This window comes from Larus michahellis, chromosome 7 (genome assembly GCF_964199755.1).
Source record: "Larus michahellis chromosome 7, bLarMic1.1, whole genome shotgun sequence".
Taxonomy (NCBI): domain Eukaryota; kingdom Metazoa; phylum Chordata; class Aves; order Charadriiformes; family Laridae; genus Larus; species Larus michahellis.
In genome coordinates, this window is record NC_133902.1 from 23,428,665 (window position 1) to 23,442,173 (window position 13,509).

The following is a 13,509-nucleotide window of genomic DNA, read 5'->3' on the forward strand; positions in this document are numbered from 1 at the left end:
TAAGATAGTAGATTGTTTTCCTATAGTCTTTCAGTCTATCCTTATTTAAATTCATCTTTCTTAAGCAAGAATAGTCCATGCTCTGTTTGTTCAATATTACGAGGAAGTTTCCAATACTGCATCAACTGTTGTTGATGGTTCATATTCCTACTGTGATTGCCTATTGCATCCAGGTTTTACTTCTCTGGCTTTAACTAATGAGATTGTTCTTGTTATTATTCCTGAAGTGCATGGGTTTACATTTTCTTATACTTAGCTTAGTTTCATTTCTATCGTTAACTCATCAAGTTCCTTAGTTTACTTAGTGCTAACATTATAAAAATGTGCCTCATAACTAATCATTCAGGGAGTCCTGTTTCCTCCTTAAACAGCACCATTAGTTACCTCCCATTTAGCCAAACTTCCCTCCTCCTAACTCCTTTTGTATATGAAATCCAGGAAAACTAGCAGTATACGATGTGATGCAATATCAAATACTTTAGTAGACTCTAGAAAGAGTAGATCTATTTAATTTCCTTTGTTTTGAATACCATTTGTCTCATGAAGGATGCCCACTTAATCTGGCGCAGTAGATATTTGTGAGGTCTGTGTTTCATTGTACCCCATTTTCCAGTCATGTCAGTCTTTTAAGATATTCCCTTAAAATGTGTCCTGAATCTCACATACTGCTGAGGTCAGTCTACTAAGACTGTAGGTGTCTGTTGGAGCTATTGTTTTTCCATTCCAATACGGAAGAGTAATATTCTAGGTTTGGAAATTTATTCTTGTTGTATGTCTGGTGCATGACTATGAAAAGTTTAGTCATGCTGTTTTAAAACAAAAAAACACCACCTTTTGTGGCATTACCATCATGCTGGGAAAAGCCAAGCAGCAACTCTTGGAAAAAATGTGGAAGTTTTCATCATCTTTGTCATGTTTCATCTCATTTTATTCTCTAGTCAGTCTGCTGGTACTCCCCATATCTTCCTATATGGAGACACAACACTGCCCACTGACGCTTTAATTTTTTCTACATCTGGTTAGTCAAATAACTATTGCTAACAGAATGTGTGTTTCTCTTGCCAGGAAGAGTAAGCATGTATTTCCAAGCTCACACTTATTTTAGAGAGGTAGACTTCAGTGGCTTATTTATACTTCTTCTTTTCTCTAACTTTAGTATAGCTATATAAAGCATAGGCTTTGACACAAGGTTTCATGAAAATAATGCAAGCAAGAAATGTATTAAATGCAGGAATGAAAATTTCATAGACTATGTGATATACAATAGAAAAAGATGTAAGAACACTGACAACTGATGTAAAAAGAAGTTCTGTGTATTTCTTTTTTGTGGACAGTGAGTTCTTGAAGCCACCACATTATTTTTTTTCTCAACCCAAAAGTCTATCACCTGCAGGAGATATTTTATTTACTAGGACTGGGGGTTCTTGTACATTTTGTACCTCTGTAAAGCAGAAATTTATTGTTAGGTATTCAGATACAAAATTTTCCATTGCTGTATGACATTGCAATACTGCCTTTTGGTTTTCTTTCTGCCCCTGAAAACATACAGACTTTTTTTCAGAATTAAATAATTAAATGAATATTATATTTCAGTGGAGCCTGTTGAGCCCAGCTTGTTGGGGTTGCTGTGCTGAGAAAAACGTGAAAAGAAAAATATCCTTAAAGCAATAAAGATGCAGACCAACAAGCTTGGTGTTTGAGTGGTTTTAGATACGTATTTTTCTTTTGTTAAACAATTGTTCTGTCCCCTGTTTGCTTTGCTGGTGAAAAGTGAAATGGTTTTGATGTGGGTCACGACTAGATATATTAGTGTAACAATAAACATTGTCTTGTTCCTCACTTTCTGATAGTATTATACAGACTTTTGGTGAGTCATCTTTCATCTACAAAAGAGGGAAGAGTAAGACTTTCCAGTGTTAAAAGTGAAATTCTGTGGTTTGAGTAGTGCAATTGATGAGACTTTAGCTCTTGTTTTATGGAAATCAGTAGAATCCAGAGGGGGAATACAGCATTCTTCTTAATGCAACTAGCTCCGTGTGGAAATATTTAGCTCAGCTATGAATGACTCAGTGAATGGTAGAGGATTAGTGGTTATGTGCTGCAGCATCTTAAATCCCCTGCAGATTATCCTGTTTGGATTTTGAATATGCTTTAACTTATGCTAATTAGCTTCATAGAGTTAATTGAGTCTTTCCTGAACATCTCTGCATAAGCAAGCCCAGATGTTGTTTCAAAAGACCATGAGAAAATTCTTTTCAAAGACCATGAGAAATTCTTTATAGTCCTTGACATGTCTGACACTATTATGCAGCAGTCACCCAATGTCTGTCCTAACCACAGTCTTAATATCCAGGGCAAAATGAGGCTATTGCAAATAACACGTCTACCAATGATAAACAAAGAGCTTGTGTCACTTTACAGTTTGTAAAAGCCAATGTTAATATTTCATTTTACCCGATTTTTGCTGTTGCTGTGCAGTACTAATTAGGTAGATGTGTAAACTGAGTATTATGAGTTGTATACAAGCCTTGGTACGTATTTGTTGGGGAGAAAATATGATTTTGGTGGTATCATTGAAAGGAAAATAAGTCATAAACATGCTGTCCAGTCCATCTAAATGGGAGGAAGAAAACAGAAGAAAGGAGATTCAGTATGGACATATCTTGAAATAAACACTGATGTTCCTATTTCCAGAATGCTTCAATTCTCCTTACTAAGAAGCAACCTAGTATGGTTTTAGGTACCTGTTCAAATAACATTTTTCATATTCTGAGCCATTTTTGAAAATTCTGCACAGAGAAATGAGGATAGAAGTATTCCACAGATTAAAAAAGCGTTAGAAGACTTGTTAAGCCAGGCACAGGGATGTCAACATGAGTAAATACAGATATGAACTCCTCTGTCCTTACTCAGCTCTGAGATATCGGCTTTGGCCAGAAGCTTGCTGGTGTCACGTGGTGCTCCTGGTAGGTGGTCTTACCTCAACTACAGCGTTATGCTAATACAGCTACAGAGCTTCTATATTGGAGTTTGTTGCAGCAAATCAGCCAGCTTTTCATACGGATTAATATATACGTATAGGACAAGAAAATAATCCAGTGCCAGATGCTGTCTTTCCTGGCAGTGCTTACTGAAGATAATGTGATTGCTTCGTGATATTACTGTACCATACCAGTAATTTCCTGCAAACAGCCCCAACATGGTGGGAAGTGGGGATAACAATATCGCCATTTAAACAGATTTCTGATGTGGAATTGCTCCTGCATGAAGCAGACTTGAGATGACTGTAAAGGTAGTATAAAGGTTGTTGTGTATATCCCATTGCTGCAAAACTTACATACTTTTGTACTACTTGATTCAGGGGAACAGGTTCTCTTTATCTCTTTTGCCAATGACTTAGATAGTGGGCATGGTCTTTTTACTATTAATGTATGATTCAAGGACTTCTATGAATTCCATCACTGGTATTTTGTGCTGAATGTTTTCTTGGAATGGTTAAATGAGTTGTAGTTTGGCTTGTTAGTCAGCTCCTTGCTGACAGTACCAGGTGTGTGGTTCCTCCTCTTTACGTGTTTCTTCAGAAAGCAAAGGGTCAGATGCCTACCTGAGAGTTTTGCTGACAATACTCAATTTACTTTTCTGTAGAAGCATTGTCCTTAACATCAAGCAAACTATAGCTTTGGTCAAGAAAGAAAGCAGCTACAAATTACAAATTAGTTGAAGTACTGGGGAAAGAGCAACCTCACCTTCAGGTTTTTTAATGTGTCTAAATTTAAGTCACCAGTTCTGCTAATAACTGTTGATAAGGAATGGCTGTCGAGACTGTGAAGATTTTAGACTTTCTTTGTATAAACCTGAAATGATGTTCTGCAGCACTAAAATAAGACCCAAGTTCAAGACTTCAGCGCTCAGGATTTTGCTGGGAAAATATGCCAGCTATGCCTGCAGGCTTCCTGCAGAGCTGAAAACACAATGGGCTAAATGGATGTAAGACTTAATATTGTAGTTCCAGGGGATTTATAGATTTAATTGACCTTTTCTAAATAACAAATATAACTGTCCCCTGTCCCCAAGAGATGACAACATAAATAGAATGAAAAGCCAGTCTTCCCCATGGGATTGAACATGGGAATTAATGATACAAAGCCTCAACATGAGGGAAAGAAACAAAACCAGAAGACTTGCATGTTATCTTTTTCTGTCTATTTTCAGTATTTGTCAGACAGGTAGTTTTCAGCTGTCAAAAATAAAGGCTAAGGAAGCATAATTAGGATTTGCTAAAAGAATGGAATGTTGTTTAGTAAAGTGAAGTATGTTTGAGAGAGAGGTACTTGATCATCAGTGCTGTAATAATTCCTACATATGTATCCAAACGGATGCTGAACTGTAGAGACACAGTCAAAACCAAACAAAACCTCACAGTGCCCTTGCAATGAGTTTTTATAGAAAAGCTGCCAAAATAAAGGACATATTAACCAAAACAATAAAGACTTATTTATGAAATAATTACGAAATGAGATGGCTAACGTTAAACCTGAACAACTTGAAATTGTAAACATCTAGATTAATCTCAGTATTTCAGAAATGCAGTAATAAATGCTGTAATGAGAACATGGCATATTCCATATGCTTCGTACGCAAGAGTAAGGAGCTTAAATCTGGAGTTGGAATACACAAGGTAGCTGGATTTAAAAAAAGACAAATGTTAGCAATGCTGAAACAGAAAAAAAAATGAATTTTAATAGTTTCATCTTGGACATTTTGCAAAGACTCTGTTGCAGGAAGACTGAGAGAAGCTATCTGTAATCAGAGGGAAAGGTGGCTACAAACTGAGATTTAGAGTGAAACAGTGAGAACCGCAGGAATATTGAAGAATATGTACAGTTTACAGGGAAAGAGAAAGGGAGAAGACTCCTCAATGCCACTCCTCAATGCCACCTATGATCCTGGGAACAGGGAAGGGTAGTGAAGTGGTTTGTTGGGTTATGGGTTTTATTTTGGCTGGGAGGTGGGGTGCTTGTTTATTTAATTTTTTTTAAAAGGTGGGTGTGGACTACCTGAAATATTGGGAGCTCATTTTAAAGAGAATTAGCGAGGGACAGAACTGCTCCATGGAAACGTAAGAGGGGCATTAATAGATATCAGAAACACTACTAGTAAAAGGCGTTGCTGAAATTATTAAAGATTATATGGGGAGATAGACCAGGTGGTTACTAAATTCAGGGGCAAAGCTCTCACTAAAACCACTGGGGCCAGTTCAGGCTTTGGAAAAGTCTGAGAAGGAACATCAGGAAAATTGCAAGGATGCCAATAAGAGGAATACCTAAACACAACAGGGATAGTGTCAAGTGTACAAAACATTAAATTGGTATTAGCAGCTTATGTCTTCTCTCTGTGAAGGCAGCAGTTTCTTTGCTCTGCTCAAACCACGCTACGGAAAGATTTTTGTCCTGTCAAGATTACTTTGAATATCTTGTATGTTGTAATGTTGTAAGCTTTCAGGCTCTTACATATAGATATTTTTTTTAAATTTCAAGTGCTTTTGATGTTTTTCTGTGAAGTTGCTACACAAGTGCTTAAGTAACATCCGTGGTATGAAACTAAAAATCTATACAGAATTATTGTTCTCGTTCCCATGAAAAACATGCATATTCCAAATAGCAAACTGCTACTACTATTATCAGTTGGAAATTTTAAAACCACATTATTCTTTCATAGTCAGGAAAATATTTTTGTGACTAACTGTGGTTGTCTTTGAACAAGGGAACACCTCGTTCGTTCTGTCAGATAGTCCCTTTCTGGCAGTGGGAAGGACTGCAAACCCTTTCATGTCCCAAATGGGTATATGGCTAGCTGCTGTTTTCCAGTAACTCCTTGGGGACTTTCCCATTTGATGTAACGTGTTGTCTACAATTTGGTAACTACATTGTATATTTATTATTGTTTTAAAAATTAACACAGGGGGGTTTTTTTGTGGGGTTGTTTGGTTTTTTTTTTAAAGAGTTTAGAATAACCTATAGTACTATCCAATCTGCTGTGCTATCACTGTCTCTTTTTCTTCCAAGACCTGTACTTGTCCATTTTGTAAATTGCCACCGCAACATGGTCGTAACTCATCTAATGACCTGGAGTCCTAAATATAGACAAAATCAGAGAGGAAAATGTGCATATTCATAAATTTCCTTCCAAAAGAATGTGTAATTATTTTTTATTCTTATTTTTAAACATCCAATTGTGGAACTAAATGATAGGCTTCCCGTATTTCTGAATTTCTAAAATCTTGAGGGACAAATTTAAATTTAAAGCCCCTTTAACCCCAAAAGAACTCTGCTCTTCCTAAGCCACAAAATCTGCATCCCTACATAAAATGCACAGATAGAAGTTATGTCTATTTCTTCACTGGGAAAAGGAATTTGTGTTCACCAGAATGAACCCGATGCCCCATCCCGTGAACAGAATAACAACATTAAGAGGTCACTGTGTCCAGCTGTGGTGATAACAATCTGATGATGATGATTTTGTCTGAAGTGGATATAGACCAATAAATGAATGTCTGCAAAATTTCATCGCACTGGAAATGACAAGCACAAATAGTGAACAAACAGACCACTGTGTGATTTCTTATGTTCAACTAAAATGAGAAAATTTAAGCCCTGAAAAAGCAGGAGAATTTAGATTCTTTCTAAATAAGTTCTCATATAATAGGGAGGTCATTGTTTGAAGATTAATGCAATTTCACAGCCTTTGTGACTTTGTTTACTCCAGCATCAAGTAACCGTGGTCATGCAATCACTGAGAACACAGTAGGAGAGTGGGACACATCTCGTAGGAGATGCTCAAGGTGGGCCTAGGCACATTGACGGACTCTTATCTTTAAGAACATCCTGTCCAGAGAGGACACTCGCCAATCAGTTGTCTAGTCCAATTTTAAAACACATTCTGAATCTTGGAAGACTGCTTTGTGAACCTCTTGTTTCAAGCAACTGCAAATTTGTCAAATCAGGCAAAAATTGCCTGAGGCCTTAGGATTTATGTCTGTAGGATTAAGTGCAGGCTCTGTAGTAGAGCAATTCTTAAGACAGTGCCACAAAATATTGCAAAGGATCTGCTGGCAAGATGTTTCCAGCTAGTAAAACATACTGTCTTCCCTTTAATGTGAGAGAGAGTACATGGAGTACAGTAATTCCATCCTGACAGTGATCTTTCATGATTACACTGGTAACTCCTGATTCAACTGTACTGTAGTTATTCCTCTTGGGAACTATTCAACGATGAATCATTACCAGGAATGAAAGCAGCTGTATTTTGCATTTCAGATTCAAGAGACTTTGCGGTGTTTCTCATCAGGAATATACAGAGAGAGGCACCTAAATTATCATTATTTATTGTGACTTAAATTATTTAGTACAGTTTTATGGAAAAGGAAATGTTAATACTCAGTAAAATTATAGTTTTCTTTATGCTGACTGGTCAGTCAGATAGAGTGGTGGTTTTTTAATGAGTCAATAAGTGAACAGAGAATCACTGAAACCCTTTAATGTAGCTCTTGCTCAAAGGCCAAAGCAAATTCTCCTTTGTGGAACCACTCTGTGTCAAAAACATTTCTCTTGTATGTACATATAAAATATTTTACTACTATATCTGGCATGGGTAGACAAAGTGAGCTTCGATTTTCTTGTTTACCTACCTTTAAAATCAATAGTATAGTTATAGAAATATGATCTGTAGAGTCCTTTCAGGATTGTCTGAAAATAATATTTTCTAAAAGGAAAAAATTACCTCACTGTAACACTTCATGGCAAAAAATCCTGACAAATATTCCTTACAAAGCAGCCAAAGGCAGGGAAAACAAATCTGGAAAAAAAAAAAAAAAAGAAAAAGTTTACATATAACTTGCACCATTTTGAAAAGAATACGTAAGCATGGGTCATTTAAAATTATGCTTAAGTTTAGGAGTCTGCAGGCATGAAAAATCTAATCACAATCTTTCTACAGAACAACAGTATATGAAATAAAGAAGCTCTCCAAAATATTTTAAAAAAAAAAAAGCTCAATTTGGAGAGAGAAGACAGAAATCAGAGGTAGGAAAGATGAATTATGGAAACGGGGAGAAAACAAAAATTATTCATCCCTCCCTGTTCATTATGCACTTGGCCACCATGGTGATTAAAAAATCCTATCTACTCATACTTTTTCAAAACATAGGTAGCTGAAGATTTTATCTGTTGATAATGCCTGAGTTCTGTGTACCTGTAAATACCCATGCAGCATGTCCATGTCTGCATAACATGTGTGTCCAAACACAGTGAGGCCTCAGTTGGATGCTACGTACAAATAGAGTTGCACTGAAAAAATGTGTACATTTCTAAACAAATTTTATAAAAGCCAAACACAGTTTTTTATCTAAGAAGGGAAGTTATCTGGAATCAATGTTCTATAGGCATCAGCCAAACTGAGGACTATTTTCCATCTCTGTGATTGCAGTAAAAGATGAAGCATTCTCAAGCCAGCTGTGGTGTACTACGCCAGAGTCTTTGGATTAAAAAAATGTGTGCTGTGACCCTGGCAGAGTCATCACGCAGCTGATAACAAATAACAAGTAATTCCTAGGAGCAGCTGCTATGATGAGTGAGGGCTCTAACCTCTCCAGTGTAAGTGAGCACTATTAAGTCCTATTTCACCTTTTTTTTTTTTGCAGAGATGGTGGATAGTGTGTATAAATGGCAAATTTGAAAGGAGTGCCTCGAGGGATCAAGTGCACCCTCAGCAAGTTTGCCGATGACACCAAGCTGAGCGGTGCGGTCAACAGGCCAGAGGGACGGGATGTCATCCAGAGGGACCTGGATGAGCTAGAGAGGTGGGCCCGAGCAAACCTTATGAAGTTCAACCAGGCCAAGTGCAAGGTCCTACGCTTGGGTCGGGACAATCCTCGTTATGAATACAGGCTGGGGGATGACATGATAGAGAGCAGCCCTGCAGTAAAGGACTTGGGGGTACTGGTGGATGAAAAGCTGGAAGGCTCCAGGAAGATCTTGTAGCTGCCTTCCAGTACCTGAAGGGGGCCTACAGGAAAGCTGGGGAGGGGCTGTTTGCAAGGGCATGTAGCGATAGGACGAGGGGCAATGGTTTTAAACTAGAGCAGGGTGGGTTTAGATCAGACATTAGGAAGAAGTTCTTTACAATGAGGGTGGTGAAACACTGGAACAGGTTGCCCGGAGTGGTGGTGGAGGCTCCATCCCTGGAGACATCCGAGGCCAGGCTTGATGAGACTCTGAGCAACGTGGTGTAGTTGAAGATGTCCCTGCTTACTGCAGGGGGGGTGGACTAGATCACCTTTAAAGGCCCCTTCCAACCCATCACATTCTATGATTCTATGAAATTTCTGTGGTAGCGGTAGCATAACATTTGCAGAGATTAACAGTTAGCTCCAGGCGTTTCCAATACATGTCCCCAGCACATGCTAGTATAGTCCATGCAGAATGAGGCCCTGGCAGTGGCATGAAGTAACAAGCAGTCAGGCAAGCATGGTCAATGCCAGGCAGAGGTCTTCCCAAACACAGAAGTCATGGTTGCGTAGGATCCTTTGTTGACTATAGATGCAGCCAGTTACTTTTGTCTGCCCAGTCACATGCCAGTTGTTAAATTATTGCCATCTGTTAGTTGGAAAGTCCTTTTAGAAACATAAAAAGCACAACTACAGAGGCATCTGGCTTAAGAGAGTTCTGCTTCACCTTGCAAAGTAATTTTCTCTCATAATGTATGTCTTGCATGTATCACAATGTAAATGCCATGGTAATAGCAGTGAGAAATACTGAAATAGTATATCTAGGTTTTGTTTGCTCAGTGGGCTGGTTTTTAGCTTTTCTTGTATAATGTTTTTGGAAACTTCCATCCTTATTTCTAACCATCCCTAAAAATATCCTATATGTTTGCAACACTGAGGTGAACAACCTAAGGAGAAAGCAATATTGGAGACTGTCCAGGACCCTAGGTCATGGCAACACAAAGGGCCCAATTTAAGCTAGGTACAGGTCATCCTGAGGAATGAGAAGCCCATGGTTTGGATTTTACCTAAGGCCAGACAAAGTCTAATGCTGCGTAGATTATCATTTACATTATCTGCATGTGCTTGCACAGTGTTCGTGGCCAAGCATTTTCAGACAAATGTATATTAATATGTCTATTTAGGATCATAAGAGGTCTCTAGTCCAACCTTCTGCTCAAAGTAGGGTCAGCTATGAGGTCAGACCAAATCACTCAGGGCTTTATCCAGACAGGTTTTGAAAAATTCCAATGACGGAGAGTGTATTACCAGTCTGAGAACCCTGTTCCAATGTTTCCATCCTCATGATGAAAAAGCTTTTCCTTTTACTCAATCTGAACTTCTCTTTTTCTCAACTTACACTTACAACATTGCTGCTCATCCTCCCAACATTTACCACTGTAAATAGCCTGGTTTCATCTTCTGAATTATCTGAAGCTGCTTCTTCTACAGGCTAAACAATTCCCTCAGCCTCTCCTCACAGGGCAAGTGCTCCAGTTCCTGACCATTGCGGTGGCCCTGCACTGAACTCACTGAAGTTCACCGATGTCTTTCCTGAATGGAAGGGCCCAAAACTGGATGCAGTATTCTAGATGTAGTCTAATAAATGCTGCTTAAAGGGAAATAATCACCTCCTTTGACCTATAGGCTACGCTTCTGTTGATACAGCCCAGTGAGCCCACTCCTCCAGCCTGTCTAGGTCTGTTATATTGTTATTCAGACCAACAGGTTTGCCCTTGAGCGTGTCAGCAAGTCCCCTTGGTTTGCACTGGACTGGGCTGGACTGCACAGATGCAAGTTAAGGTAGATGAAGACTCTCATTTTTAACTGCAACAGTTAGAGTGGGAACTACTATGTTCTCACACATCCTGCAAAATGGGAAATCCTAGATTTTAAGAGGATGTAAGCAAATGTTGCCAAGTAATTTGCGAATAAAGGCTTCATAATTTAACAACTTTTAACTCTTCTTACCAAAGCTATAGGTGCATAAGCCACTTTATGAACAGTCAAACAGATGTTGATTTTCAAACTTTCTGATTCAAATGGCTTAGCTTAATTTCAATTTTCTCCAAAACAGTTCAGCGACTGCTGCAAAGCATAAAGGGGTTTTTGTGGCATTTTGTGTGTGTGTGAAAATACATCTCCATGGGAAAATCAAGACAAGTTAAAAATACGAGATTAGACTGCAATGGAAATCTTAGTGTCATGTCTGTGATTCCATACTGAGGGATTAGGGTAGAAATAGAGCCTGGGTACTGTGAGGCTGTAGCATGCAGCTGATGTTAATACCAGGAAGTTCTGCGCTGTCCCAGAAAGTGGCCTATGATGTTCTAACTACACCAGAAAACATGATGAAAGACAGTGTCACCAAGATATTAAGTGGGTATTTCAGATGTAGGGAGTATCTGTGTTGTTGGTATTCTGTATGGATGCCATTCTTGCTAAGCAGTATGCCTACTTGAAAAAGCTACATGCTACAGTCAAGGAAATTTGAACTGGAAAAAGATTACAAATCAAATATTTAGTAGAAAATCAAGCTGGAGAATGAGGAATAAGCTGTAAAAAGGTAAGAAGGAGACACTGGGAATATTTGGAAGGGCTAAAGAGTTCATCTACTGCTTGGAAGGCAAGTAATTATGCTACTGCTATAAATATATTCATAAAGGGTAAACCTTGATAATGTATTGTATGGAAATGTTTTCTGATTGATTCAGTTATGTCAGACACATCTGGACTGTACCACCTACCTTGCCTTGAACAGAAGAAATCTGCCTGGCTCTTCTCAGTAAAATATTAAGATTTAAGACATCAGTATTTGTGTATTGGTTCTCATAAAAACCAATTTTGCAAACAGAATCAATCAGAGTCCAGGATATTGTTAATACTACAGGCGTTTATAAGGCCAAAATACAGAAAATGAAAATTCAGTTCACGTCTTATGCAATTTGACCTTCAGGAGGTTGGTAGGCAGTATCTCCTGTAAATAAGGTTTTTTATTCATAGAATCATACAATGGTTTGAATTGGAAAGAACCTTAAAGATCATTTAGTTCCAACCCCCCTGCCATGGGCAGGGACACCTCCCACTCGACCAGGCTGCTCAAAGCCCCATCCAGCCTGGCCTTGAACACTTCCAGGGATGGGGCATCGTGTCAGCTTTGACACCTAAAATGATCAGTTAGTTTGGAATATCCTGGCCCTGTAGCCTTGACTTATGTGTTTGCTCTCAAGCTTGACAAGAAAAACCTTGTACTAAATTCAATGTGCTTTTTATTAATTGTTTTTTAAAATGACAATAATAGATGTTTTGGATCAACAGTTCAGCTGTATGGAAATATTCACTGTGCTCCTTCAGTAGTTTGCTGCTATAGCAAAATATTCAAACATTTTGTCCATACCCATCTGTAACTGTCACTGTATAATGCGCATGGAGCTACAGGGATATATCTTCTATGCCCCCCTGTTGAGAACGGTACGCCCTGTCTCTGACGTGAATGACCTTATTTTCATGACAAACCACGTCTGTAGCTATATGCTGATATTTTGTAGGAACGGGTTGATTTCTTCAGCTGTCATTAAGCAAATTCTTAAATGCTTAAACTTTCCATCCTTTGCAATGTTCTGCATAATGGTAGTTGTCATCAATAACTATTATTTATAGTTTTTAGTAAACATTTGTTAAGGAAATTTAACTCTTTAGTATGTTAGAGTCTGTTGCTTTCTAGCCTGTTATGTATGTTGTACAGTATAAATTGCCTTAATTTTTTTTAGCATCTTCCATCTACTTACTGTGATTGTTGCGCTTTATTAACTGGGGAGATGCATGAGCATTTAAAAGTGAGTGAAGTCTGATGATCCATCAGATGACGAGTCATTTGGACTCTTCCTGTGTATGAGCACAGGAAAGTTTTTCCATTAATACAGCATTTGGTATTTTCCACTGAGCAAATGTCTTCTAACTTTAACTTGGTCACTTCCTAGTTAATTTTTTATTCTTTTTCCCTTTCTATGCATTTCTATCCAAAACCTTTCTTCCTGTGATTCTCGTCAAGTGTGACCTCATCAAGGTGATGTAATTTCAGATTTTATCCATTCCATTTTTTGAATTAATTTTCCCTCCCCTGACACCCCCCCCCCCCCAAAAAAAAAAAAGGGGGAGGGGATCTAAGCAAGGTACAGTCCATTTTACTTAAGTAATTTTGCTTGATTCATTTTTTTCCTTCCTAAATGATCTCTCTGGCTTTTGAAACCTGGACAAACATTATTTAGAAGAATTAAATGAAGGCATTTTGAAATACCCATTAGTAAAACAATGAGGTTTCTTGCACAAAGCATACAAAGCTGGAGATGAAATTAAGCTCTTCCCCCCCCCGCCATTGGTGTACTGCTCAGTGGAAACTCATTCTAGCAAAGACAGAAAGCTGTGGCTAAACAACTTTAGTGGATGAGTCAGAACTGGAAAGAAAG